The 12,913-nt window shown below is 39.1% G+C and overlaps 1 protein-coding gene across 7 annotated transcripts in view; it reads right to left on the bottom strand.

The window, feature by feature from the left end:
• Positions 1–12,913, bottom strand: part of DENND5B (DENN domain containing 5B) — a 190,940-nt gene that overhangs the window by 126,185 nt on the left and 51,842 nt on the right. Inside the window, exon 1 of one of the 7 annotated variants that reach the window (XM_086713705.1) lies at positions 1,371–3,163. The exons of the other annotated variants lie outside the window; for them this stretch is intronic. The gene's annotated coding sequence lies outside the window, so the exon portion shown is untranslated. Of the gene's footprint in view, positions 1–1,370; positions 3,164–12,913 lie in introns of those variants that run through there. 7 annotated transcript variants of the gene reach the window in all.

Below are 12,913 nucleotides of genomic sequence, written 5' to 3'. Positions count from 1 at the left end.
ATATTGCTAAGTAAGAGTGACCTCAGAGTCTCTTCATCAGTATGCACTTTTATCCAAAGGCCCTCAAGTCCCTCCTCTAACATGCTGAGTGTTAGATAGAATATTCAGGCTTTAAAATGAACTGCATGGGGGGCATGATCTCACAGTTCCTGAGTTTGAGCCCCATGTGGGGGTCTGTGCTGACAGCTCAGAGCCTGGAGCCTGTCTCAGGTTCTGGGTCTCCCTCCCTCTCTGCCCCTCCCCCACTTGTGGTCTGTTTCTGTCTCTCAAAAATAAATAAATGTTAAAAACAATTAAAATGAACTGCATGGGATGCCTGGGTGGCTTAGTTGGTTAAGCATCCGACTTTGGCTCAGGTCATGATCTCACAGGTTCGTGAGTTCGAGCCCTGCATCGGGCTCGGTGCTGACAGCTCAGAGCCTGGAGCCTGCTTCAGATTCTGTGTCTCCCTCTCTCTCTGCCCCTCTCCTGCTCACACTAGGTCTCTCTCTCTCAAAAAACAAATAAACATTAAAAGAAAAAATTAGGGACATCTGGGTGGCTCAGTCGATTAAGCAGCTGACTTTGGCTCAGGTCATGATCTTGCAGTTCATGGGTTTCAGTCCTGCATCAGGCTCTGTGCTGACAGTATGCAGCCTGGAACCTGCTTTGGATTCTGTGTCTTCCTCTCTCTCTGCCCCTCTCCTGCTTATGCTCTGTCTCTCAAAAATACATAAATTTTTTTTAATGTTTATTTATTTTTGAGACAGAGAGAGACAGAGCATGAACGGGGGAGGGTCAGAGAGAGAGGGAGACACAGAATCTGAAACAGGCTCCAGGCTCTGAGCCATCAGCAAAGAGCCTGACGCGGGGCTTGAACTCACGAACCGCGAGATCATGACTTGAGCCGAAGTCGGACGCTTAACCGACTGAGCCACCCAGGCGCCCCATAAATTTTTTTTTTTTAATTCTGTAAAAATTTAAAATGAACTGCATGGATTCTAATTCTTAAAATGGTATCAAGGGATAGCACAGAACTATGAAATTATGATCCACATATTCTAGGACGAAGACAACGTGACCTGCCAGATAACAAGTACCTTCCCAGAGGCTGTGATTCCCAAAGCTACTGTCTAGCATATTTTAAAAAGTTAAGTCACATCATCTATGGTAGAGAGAAAAAAATTTTAATAACTTCCTAAAGTTTTCAAAATTAACAGAAAACAATCAAGGCTAAAAATGAGAGCGAAGAGTGGAATTTTTCTCTTCCCTGTAGGAAAAACAAAGTCTTCCTCCCTCCATCAGACAAACATAAAAGAAAACCCTCAAGATGATCTCAAGCCCTGAGTTTCAAATCACAATTCCTACTATCCACCAAGAATCTTGCTCACCTGTTTCAGTTACCAGCAGCCTTGACTTAACACTTGCGAAACCGAATTCCTCTCCCACGAAGCTTTTCCTCTGTTAACAGTGCCACAATTCATGTAGTTACTAAGTACTGCTATCTACTTATTCATCCATGAAGAAAAAAATCAACACTAAAAGCAATCCTATAAAGAGACTCATATTCACTGTTTTTACTCCAGAACTCAGAGTACTATCTGGTTCTCCTCTTCCTCCATCTGGACCCATCTCCTTTCCTTCCATACTCAAATAATCACTAAATTTTGCAGTTTATACCTCCTTAACATCCCTCCAAATCAGGGTTTCCTTTCCATCTTCACTGCTATTTGTTAATTCTGAGCTTCAAGCCAGACTCAGAATCTTGCTACAGTTTCCTAACTAACTGGTCTCCCTGCCATACACTGTACACTGAACTCCCCTTCTAATTCATGTCATTCTCTCTGTTCTCTCTGTCCCTCTTTTTCTTTTGTCAACAAGTATTTTTTTAATGTTTATTTCTTTGAGAGAGAGAGTGTGTGTGTGAGCAAGGGAGTGACAGCAACAGAGAGGGAAAGAGAGACTCCTAAGAAGGCTTCATGCTCAATGTGGAGTTTGATGCAGGGCTTAATCTCATGACTAGTCCTTAAACCTGGTAGGGCCTCATGACTGTCTCAAATGAAAGCCTATAGCAGAAGTGAGACTGTGGTTTCCAAGGCTTAATCATATGAAAAGTGCCACGCGTTTCCACCTCACTCTCTTGGAATACATGCCCTTAGAGTGTAGCTACATACAGTGCTGTCAGAAAGCCCAAGCAGCCTCTGGAAAAGCCCATAAGGACAGAAACGGAGGGTCCTAGCCCTTATTCCATTGTTGGACAAATATATTCTGAGATGGTCACTTGTGTGGCTTCACAGACTAAGGTTATACCCTTGTGAGTAGAGTATTGTCTCCCTCAAAGGAGGTGGATGGACAGTGCCATTGTTAATCAGCTTGGGAAAATACACCTCATGACATGAAAAGAAACCATGAAAGATCGAACTTAGACTGACATGAAGAAGAAACTCTTCTCTCTAGCCTTCATTACCTTGAGCCTAGACTACGAGCAGTCCAAATGTGCCTAACAACTCTCCTCACTTTTGGGAAAAAAATAAATATCTTCCATGTGGAAGCAGATCTTGGTTTCAGTAAGGAGGCAAACCTCTATCAGGGAAAGAACACAACTCTCTAAAGAGTCCCAAGGGGCCAAGTGATTCTATGAGTAATAAGAGCAGTCACACTGATATTTTCCTAAACTGGTTAATGTCACTTTCCATTTATGATTTCCTTCTATCATCTTTAAGTATTTTGTGAAGTGTTACTGTTTTCAGCTATAAGAAATAAGAGAGTCCAGTGCAGGAAGAGCAAGCTGTACTCGGCAAGACCAGCATAGCTGTAGCAGCAATGACTGGTGAGATCCCCAATAAGATTTGGGATTGGAAAGTTCAGCTGCTCATATCCAAGTTGGTCTTCTCTCTTCTCTACCAATTCTTAAGAACTGGGCAGTTATCAAGGGAGCTTGCTTTCAGTTATCTCCATGGGTTTCTCTTTTGTTGCTCCCTACATATTTGTGTTCCATTGGGTTCTGTCCTTGTTCATTTTTTCTTACTCTACATGTTACACTCCACAGTTCACACTACCACCTACATTAATGACTTCCAAATATATATCTCTAGCCTAATCACTCTTCTCTCCAGGTCAACATTTTCAAGTACTATGGGAAATCTTTACCACAGGCTGTTAAAAGCCAACATACTCTATATGCTTTTTTAAAATGTTTTATCGGGGCGCCTGGGTGGCGCAGTCGGTTAAGCGTCCGACTTCGGCCAGGTCACGATCTCGCGGTCCGTGAGTTCGAGCCCCGCGTCAGACTCTGGGCTGATGGCTCAGAGCCTGGAGCCTGTTTCTGATTCTGTGTCTCCCTCTCTCTCTGCCCCTCGCCCGTTCATGCTCTGTCTCTCTCTGTCCCAAAAATAAATAAACGTTGGAAAAAAAAAATAAAAAAAAATAAATAAATAAAATGTTTTATCTTTTGAGAGTGAGCACGCACGTGGGGGAGGGGCAAAAAGAGAGGGGGACAGAGGATTCAAAGCAGATTCCACATTCACAAGCTGACAACAGCGAGCCCAACGTGGGGCTTGAACTCATGAACCACAGGGATCATGACCTGAGCTGAAGTCGGACGCTCAACTGACTGACCACCCAGGCACCCCACAATGTATTCTAATTTGAACTCCTCGTATGTCCTTCAGACTACCTCTTCTTTCTCTATTCCTTTGGACTCTTCCTTCTCTTTAAAAAAGGCTGAGAAAGGGGCACCTGGGTGGCTCAGTCGGTTAAGTCTCTAACTTTGGCACACGTCACAATCTCACGGTTTGTGAGTTCAAGCCCCGTGTTGGGTTCTGTGCTGACAGCTCGGAGCCTGGAGCCTGATTCGGATTCTGTGCCTCCCTCTCTCTCTGATCCTCCCCTGCTCACACTTTCTCTCAAAAATAAATAAAGATTTTTAAAAATTATAAATAAATAAATAAATAAATAAATAAGGCGGAGAAAAACAAAATGCAATGAAAGAAATTCCTTCTAGCACACAAAGTGTTTTCTGTAATAAAGTTCAATATCCTCATAACATGGAGAATCTTAGATGTTCGTTTCTGGAGCATACATATAGAATAACTAAGCTTTGTATGACCGTGGGTAAACTAGTTTTCTTTTTTTCATAAAGGAAAATGGCAGTGATAAGTGAAGTTATGTTTTAAAAATAATAACTATCATAAAGATTCTATTCTTTAAAAAAACTGTTTTGAGTATAGTGACACACAGTGTTACAGTAGTTTCAGGTATAAGACATAGTGATTGGACAATTCTATCCTATGCTCACAAGCGTAGCTACCATCTGCCACCACACAACACTGTAACAATACCACTGACTATATTCCCTATATTGTGCCATTTATTCCTGTGACTTACTCCTTCCCTAACTGGAAGCAGGTATCTCCCAATCCCCTTTATCCCCACACTCCCCTCTCCTCTGGCAACCATCAGTTTGTTCTCTGTATTTATAGGTCTGAGTCTGCCTTTTGTTTGTTCATTCATTTGTTTTTTAGATTCCACATGAGTAAAATCATATGGTATTTGTCTTTCCCTGACTTGTTTCATTCAACTTAATACCCTCTAGGTCCATCCATATTGTCGCAAACAGCATGATCTAATTCTTTTCTATGGTTGTGTCTGTGTGTGTCCATGGTATATACACACCACATCTTCCTTATCCATTTGTCTATTGACAGACACTTAGGTTGTTTCCATTATCTTGGCTACTGTAAGTAATGCTGCAATAAACATAGGCATACATAGATCTTTCTAAAATTTTTTTTTAACGTTTATTTATTTTTGAGACAGAGAGAGACAGAGCATGAACGAGGGAGGGTCAGAGAGAGAGGGAGACACAGAATCTGAAACGGCTCCAGGCTCTGAGCTGTCAGCATAGAGCCCGACGCGGGGCTCGAACTCACGGACCACGAGATCATGACCTGAGCCGAAGTTGGCCGCTTAACTGACTGAGCCACCCAGACGCCCCCATAGATCTTTCTGAATTAGTGTTTTTGTGGTCTTTAGGTAAATACTCAGTAGTGGGATTATTAGATCATATGGTATTTCTATTTTTAATTTTTTGAGAAACCTCCATACTGTTTTTTCCCAGTGGCTGTATCAATCATAAAGGCTATTTTCAAAATTCTCCTTCAAATGTTAGGAGAAGTGAGCATGACAGCAGCATGCCTAACAGCATTCTTGACTTGCAGAGTTAGTTCTCCATTTGCTTACATCAATTTTTCATTAAAAAAAAAAAAGCCACTCAACCCTTCAATAACATGAATCTATTATTCAGGACTGATTTGTAGTTGGAAGAAATGCCCTATAGTTACTAATATAAAACAATATAAGCAGTATTTCTAACAAATATTGTAAAAGCCACAAAAATTATTTATGTATGTGTGTCTGTGTGTATCTCTGAATAAAAGGTAACCCTGGAAGAAGATGATCCATATATCATCACCCAAAGCCCATAATTTATAATAGGGTTCACTCTTGGTGATCTCAGAGTTTTAACAAATTTGTAATGACACGTATCTACTATTTATAGTATGGTACAGAAGAGTTTCACTGTCCTAAAAATCCTGTTCCCTACCTATTCGAACACCCCTCTCTGCCCCTAACCCGAAGCAACCACTTAATCTCTTTAGTGTCTCCATTTTCTGTCTTTTCCATAAAGTCATATAGCTGGAATCATATAACACATATATAGCCTTTTCAGCTTGGTTTCTTTCACTTAGTAATATGCATCTAAGACATCTAATATGCATCTAAGACATCTTCCATGTCTTTTCATGTCTTGGTAGCTCATTTCTCTTTGGCACTGAATAGTATTCCACTGCATGGATGTATCATAGTCTTTTTATCCATTTACCTACCGAAGAGCATCTTGGAAACAACGCTTCCAAGCTTCCAAGTTTTGGCAATTATGAATACAGCTACTATAAACATCTGTGTTTAGGTTTTTATGTGGTATAGATTTTCATGTGGTATAGGTTTTCAACTCTTTTAGGTAAATACCAAGGAGTATGATTTCTGTATCAGACAGTAAAGTGTGTTTACTTTTGCAAGAAACTGTCAAACTGTCTTCCAAAGTGTACCATTTTGTATTCCAACTGGCAATAGAGTTGTGAAATATTTTAACATTTATTAGGTTAGTTAGACATTATATTTATGTTCTCACCCTTGACAACAATGGCTCTGTCATCATTATAGCTACTTTGTAAGTTACTTAACAATGGATTGTATTGACAATAAAAGATTATATATAACTAAGTTATATATATAACTAGACAAAATTATACACTACCTATAGAAACCAGCATTCTGTCTACTTTAACAAATAAACCAATGAACTCTTACAATGAATCTTAACTATTATTTTGAAATCTGTGAGTAGCCAAAGATATGGACATCCTGGAAATGACATATTTACTTCCTTCCCAATTTTAAGCGAGTAGCAGTGAAAATAGTCTAATCTGCAGGAAACAGAATACGCTTTCTTAGTCAAGAATCACAAATTCTTGGACTCATAAGAGTTCTTACAGACCAAAGAGGGAATCACTTCCAAAGCCCTACCTGGTAATTTCTCTAGCTCAGTGAGTAATAACAACCACTGATCCAATGGCTCAAGCCGAACAGCTAGTCATCCTGGATTCCTCTTTCCCTCTTATTCCCCACATCTAATCAAATACTGCACCCTACTGATTTAACCTATTTTCAAAAAATCTATTTAATTCTCCCCATCCCCACTGCCACTGCTACAGTCTGATCCAATTTCACCTCTCATCTGAATTACTACACATGTCATCACTGTCCTAACTGCCCCCAAGCTTATTTCCCACCAACTCTTACTCCATAATGCAGCCAAGAAATCTTTCTAAATACAAATGTGATATACTCTCTTTTGAAACTTTTCAATAGTGCTTCATCATCCTAAGGATAAATCTCAAATTCCTTAACAGATTTTCAAAATTTTCCACAATCTGAGTGCTTATGTCTTAACCCTTCCCACAGGATTTTCCATATCCTTTATATTCTGTACTCCAGGCATGAAGAAATTAATAGCTGCTCACCATATGTACAATATTCTTTGAAATTAGCCAACTTTTACCTATGTTGTTCTGCTACAGATATTTCCTCTGGTAGTGCCCCCACCAACCCACCCCTACATCTCACCTGTAAATTCCTGGCCTCCCTTCAGATCTAAGTTTATAGGCATTTCTTCTAGAAAAGCCTTTAGCTCTATGAGGATAAAAGTTGTATCTTGTTTACTACTGAATCCCCAGGGCGTACACAGTGTCTAGTAGAATATAAACTCAAGGACCATTTGCTAGTAAGTAAGTGAATAATTAAGAACATGGGCTAGTTGAAAGAATGAGACTGCTACTGGCTTTGTGGGAAGACTTTTATCCTGTTTATGCAAATTCCAGGATAGTTTTGTAGTAGTTTAAAGGTTGTTTAATAAGAATTTAAGATCTGTGATTATAACTGTACTGAAATTATAAATTAAAATTATCATTACTGGAAGACGGTGGAGTAGGAGGACCCTAAGTTCACCTCATCCCATTGATACAACCAGGTAACATTTACATGGTTATGTAAATAACCCAGAAAATTACCCGAAGACTGCATAACAGTCTCCACAACTAAATGCAGAGTAGAGACCATACTGAGGAGGGTAGGTAGGGTAGAAATGCAGTAAGGAGCCAAAGCGGCCTGCAGGGAGTCCAGGGGGTGAAGAGGGGAAAAAAACAGACCCTCACATGGAGGAGCCTTTATAGGGAAGATAAATCCCTAGAACAGTTGGCTTTGAAAACCAGAAGGCCAGCCAAATTATGGAAAGAGCCTAAATGTCTATCAATTGATGAATGGATAAAAATAGATGTGGTTTATATATACAATGGAATACTACTTGGCAATGAGAAAGGATGAAATCATGCCATTTGCAGCAACATGGACGGAACCGGTAGGTATTATGCTGAGTGAAATAAGTTAGTCAGAGAAAGACAGATATCATGTTTTCACTCATATGTGGAACTTGAGAAACTTAACAGAAGACCATGGGAGAATGGAAGGGGGAAAAAATAGTTGCAAACAGCGAGGGAGGGGGGCAAACCACAAGAGACTCTTAATACAGAGAACAAACTGAAGGTAGATGAGGGGGGTGGAGGAGAGGGGCAAATGGGTGATGGGCATTGAGGAGGGCACTTGTTGGGATGAGCGCTGGGTGCTGTATGCAAGCCAATTTGACAATAAGTTATATTCATAAAAAATAAAATAAAAAATAAAAAATAAATTAAAAAGTAAAAAAACCAGAGGATCTGAATTTTGTGAGTTCTTACAACCAGCAGGACTTCAAACCTGGAATTTTAAAAATAAGGAAGGAAAGCAAGGCGGGTGAAAGGATACTGAGTCCCTGCCCTTAAAGAGACAGCACAACAGGGCACCTGGGTGGCTCAGTTAAGCATGTGACTATGGCTCAGGTCATGATCTCATGGTTCATGAGCCCGAGTCCACCTGGGATTCTCTCTCTGCCTCTCCCCCACTTGTGCACACATGCAAATCCAAGCACTTTCTTTCTAACTAAATAAACTTAAAAAAGAAAAAAAGCTGGTACAAAATAGCCCCTGGGGATACAGCATAGAAGCAGCAGTTTAAAAACCACCTGGGGCATACAGGAGGAAGAGTAGTTTATTCATCTCAGAGGGGTCCTGGAGGAACAGAGATCCTTGGGAGACTCCTCCAAGAACAGAGGAACTGGCAGCTGCCATTTTCTTCCCACCCTCCCTAGAATAAACATAAGACTACCTGCTGGAACCAGCACAGCCCACTTACTACCTAACTTGCTTACACCAAACTCCACTACCCTCCCTCCCGCTGCACGTTCTGGGTCCGTACTCCACCCACCCCCACCTCCCTCCCATCCTCCCCCTTCCCCCCCATCAATATGCTCTTGGCCAGGGCCCATCCAGGGCAGTGCCACAGGCCCAGCAGTGTGCAAGCAGCCTGGATAGGGGCCAGGGATACTCCAAAATGACTCCTGCCCAGGGAGAGAAAAAGATAACCACAAACAGACTGCAGTGGACTGGGGGCAGACATGTGGTCTGACTACAGGCTCTACCCACCAATGCAAGCTTCTCAGAGAACAGAACAGGGAAAGTGTCCTGCAGTTTGTTGCTACTGCATCTCTGGCAAACACCTCATCTAACTCAACTCAAGCCTCAGACTTGCCCACTAACAGGACAGGGACCACACTCTGCCCACAATAGGCAAAGAGCCACTAAAGACACCTAGACTGAAGAAAAAAGCGACTCAACCACAACACACACAAAAGACACCCCTTAAGCACCAGGTTCTGGTAAACAGGGAACACTGTACTGCAGGGCACTACAGAACCACTTCTTCATAAGGCCACTACTTTCAAGAGCAGGGGACATAGCTGACTTTCCTAACACATAAAAACAGACACAAAGACATGGACAAAATGAAAGTAAGAGGTGAGAAGGTGAGAGAAACAAAAAATTATGCAAAATAAGAATAGACTTAGGAAACTCAGTGACTCCATCAAGCATAATAACATTCACATTTTAGGAATCCTAGAAGGAGAAGAGACAGAAAAGGGGATAAAAATTTTATTTAAAGAAATAGCTGAAAACTTACCAAATCTGGAGAAGGAAACAGAAATCCAAATCCAGGAGGCACACAGATTTCCCAACAAAATCAACTCAAGCATGTCCACACCAAGACACACTTAGTAATTAAAATGGCAAAAAGCAGTGATAGAGAATTTTAAAAGCAGCAAGAGAAAAGAAAGCAGTTACGTACAAGGGAAATCTCATAAGGCTATCAGCTGGTTTTTCAGCAGAAACTCTGTAGGCCAGAAGGGAATGATATATTCCAAGTGCTAAAAGGGAAAAATCTGTAGCCAAGAATACTCTATCCAGCGAGATTATCATTCAGAATAGAAGGAGATATAAAAAGTTTCCAGACAAACAAAAGTTAAAGGAATTCATAACCAATAAACCAGTCCTATAAAAAATGTTAAAGGGGACTCTTTGAGTGGAAAGCAAAGACCAAAAGTAAGAGTAAAGTAAAAAAATTGAGAAGCAAAAAGCAGTAAAAATAAGTATATCTGTAAAATTCAGTCAAGGGACTCATAAAAGAATGTAAAATATAACACCATTTACCTAGAAACATGGGGAAAGAAGAGTAAAGAATAGATTCAAACCTAAGCTGTCAACTTACCATGGGCTGTTATATGCAGATGTTATATATAAACCCAATGCTAAACATAAATCAAAAACCAGTAATACATATGCAAAAATAAAGGGAAAGGAATCCATGCATATCACTAAAGAAAGCCAACTAATCATGAGAAGAGAGCAAGTGAAGAAAGGAACAGAGAAGATCTACAAAAACATAAAACAAGTAACAAAATGATAATAAATACATACATATCAGGAATTACTTTGAATAAAAGCTCCAATCAAAATACACAGAGTGACAGAGCAGATTAAAAAAAAAAAAAAGACCCATCTATATGCTGCCTACAAGAGACTCATTTTAGACCTAAAGACACATGCAGATTGCAAATGAAGGGATGGACAAATATTTATTAATGCAAATGGAACTGAAAAGAAAACCAGAATAGTAATACTTATTTTGGACAAAATATACTTTAAAACAAAAACTGTAACAAGAGACAAAGAAGGACACTACACAATGATAAACAGAACAATCCAACAAAAGAAGATACAACAACTGTAAATATTTATGCATCCAACATAGGAGATGCATAAAGCAGTTAATAACAAACATAAAGGAAGAGAGAATAATATAATAATAGTAAGGGACTTTAACACCCACTTAGTTTTCCAAACAGAAAGTCAACAAGGAAACAATGGCTTTGAATAACACATGGGACTAGATGGATTTAACAGGTATCTGTTAAATGTTAAATGTTCAGAACATTCTATCCTAAAACAGCAGAATACACATTCAAGTGGACATGGAGCATTCTCCACAACAGATTACATATTAGGCCACAAAACAAATCTCAAAAATTCAAAGCGACTGAAGTCATACTATGCATCTTCTCTGACCACAACACGATGAAACAAGAAATGAACCACAAGAAGAAATCTGGACACAGCACAAATACATTAAGGCTAAATAACATACTACTAAACAATAAATGGGTCAACTAAGAAATCAAAGGGGAAATAAAAAATTACATTGAGATAAATGAAAATGAAAACACAATAGTCCAAAACCTTTGGGATGCAGCAAAAGCTGTTCTAAGAAATTTATAGCAATATAGGCCTACTTCAAGAAGCAAGAAAGATCTCAAATAAACAACCTAACCTTACATCTAAAGAAGCTAGAAAAAGAACAAAACCCAAAACCAGTAGAAGGAAGGAAACAATAAAGATTAGAGAAGGAAGGAAGGAAGGAAGGAAGGAAGGAAGGAAGGAAGGAAGGAAGGAAGGAAGGAAGAATAGAAAGCTAAAAATCAATAGAACAGATCAATGAAACCAGAAGCTGGTTGTTTGAAAAGATCAACAAAATTGATAAACCTCTAGCCAGACTCAAAAAAAACAAAAAACAAAAAACAAAAAAAACCCCAAACCAACCAACCAACCAACAAAAAAACACAACAAAAACAAAACTGCCAACAAACAAAAGTCCAGGACCAGATAGCTTCATAGGTGAATTCTACCAAACACTGAAAAAAGAGTTAATACCTATTCTCAAACTACTCCAAAATAACAAAAGAGGAAGCAGAAAAAGCATGTGACAAAGTACAACATCCATTCTTGATAAAAACCCTCAACTAAGTAGGTTTGTAGAAATATACCTAAATACAATAAAGGCCATGTATGAAAAACCCAATTAACATCATATTCATTAGTGAAAAACTGAGGGTTTTTCTGCTAAGGTCAGGAACAAGACAAGGATGTCCACTCTCACCACTTTTATTCAACAGAGCACTGGAAGACTTAGCTACAGCAATCAGGCAAGAAAGAGGAATAAAAGGCATCCAAATTGGTAAGAAACAAGTCAACCTTTCACTGTTTACAGATGACAAGATACTATATATAGAAAACTCAGACTCCACCAAAAAACTGCTAGAACTGATAAATGAATTCAGTAGAGTTGCAGGATACAAAACCAATGTATAGAAACTGGTTGCATTTCTATACACTAATAATAAAGCAACAGAAAGAGAAATTAAGAAAACAATCCCATTTACAAATATACCAAAAATAATAAAATACCTAGGAATAAACTTAACCAAGGAGGTAAAAGACCTATACTCCAAAAACCATAAAACCCTGAGGAAAGAAATTAAAGATGACACAAATAAAAAGATATCCTATGTTCATGGATAAGAACAAATATTTTAAAATGTCCATGCTACCCAAAGCAATCTTCAGATGTAATGTATGTAATCCCTATCAAAATACCAACAGCATTTTTCAGAGAACTACAACGAACAATCCTAAAATTTGTATGGAACCACAAAAGGTCCCAGGAAGCCAAAGTACTCTTGAAAAAGAAAAATAAAGCTGAAGACATCACAATTTCAGATTTCAAGTTATACTAAAAACCTGTAGTAATTAAAACAATATGGTATCAGCATGAAAACAGACACATAGATCAATAGAACAGGATGGAAAGCCCAGAAACAAAGCCATGATTATATGGTCAATTAACCTTTGACAAGGAGCCAAGAATATGCAATGGGAAAACAGACAGTCTCTTCAACAAATGGTGTAGGGAAAACCAGATAGCTACTTGCAAAAAAATGAAACTGGAGCACTTTTTAAAAAAACTTTTTAATGCTTATTCATTTTAGAGAGACAGAGACAGAGACAGAGCAAGCAGGAGAAGGGGAAAAAGAGAGGAAGACAGAGAGAAT

Source organism: Puma concolor, chromosome B4, assembly GCF_028749965.1.
Source record: "Puma concolor isolate L17-30 chromosome B4, mPumCon1.1.hap2, whole genome shotgun sequence".
In the NCBI taxonomy this organism is placed as follows: Eukaryota; Metazoa; Chordata; class Mammalia; order Carnivora; family Felidae; genus Puma; species Puma concolor.
The sequence above is the reverse complement of the archived record's forward strand: the minus strand, read 5'-3'. Positions and strand labels throughout refer to the sequence as shown.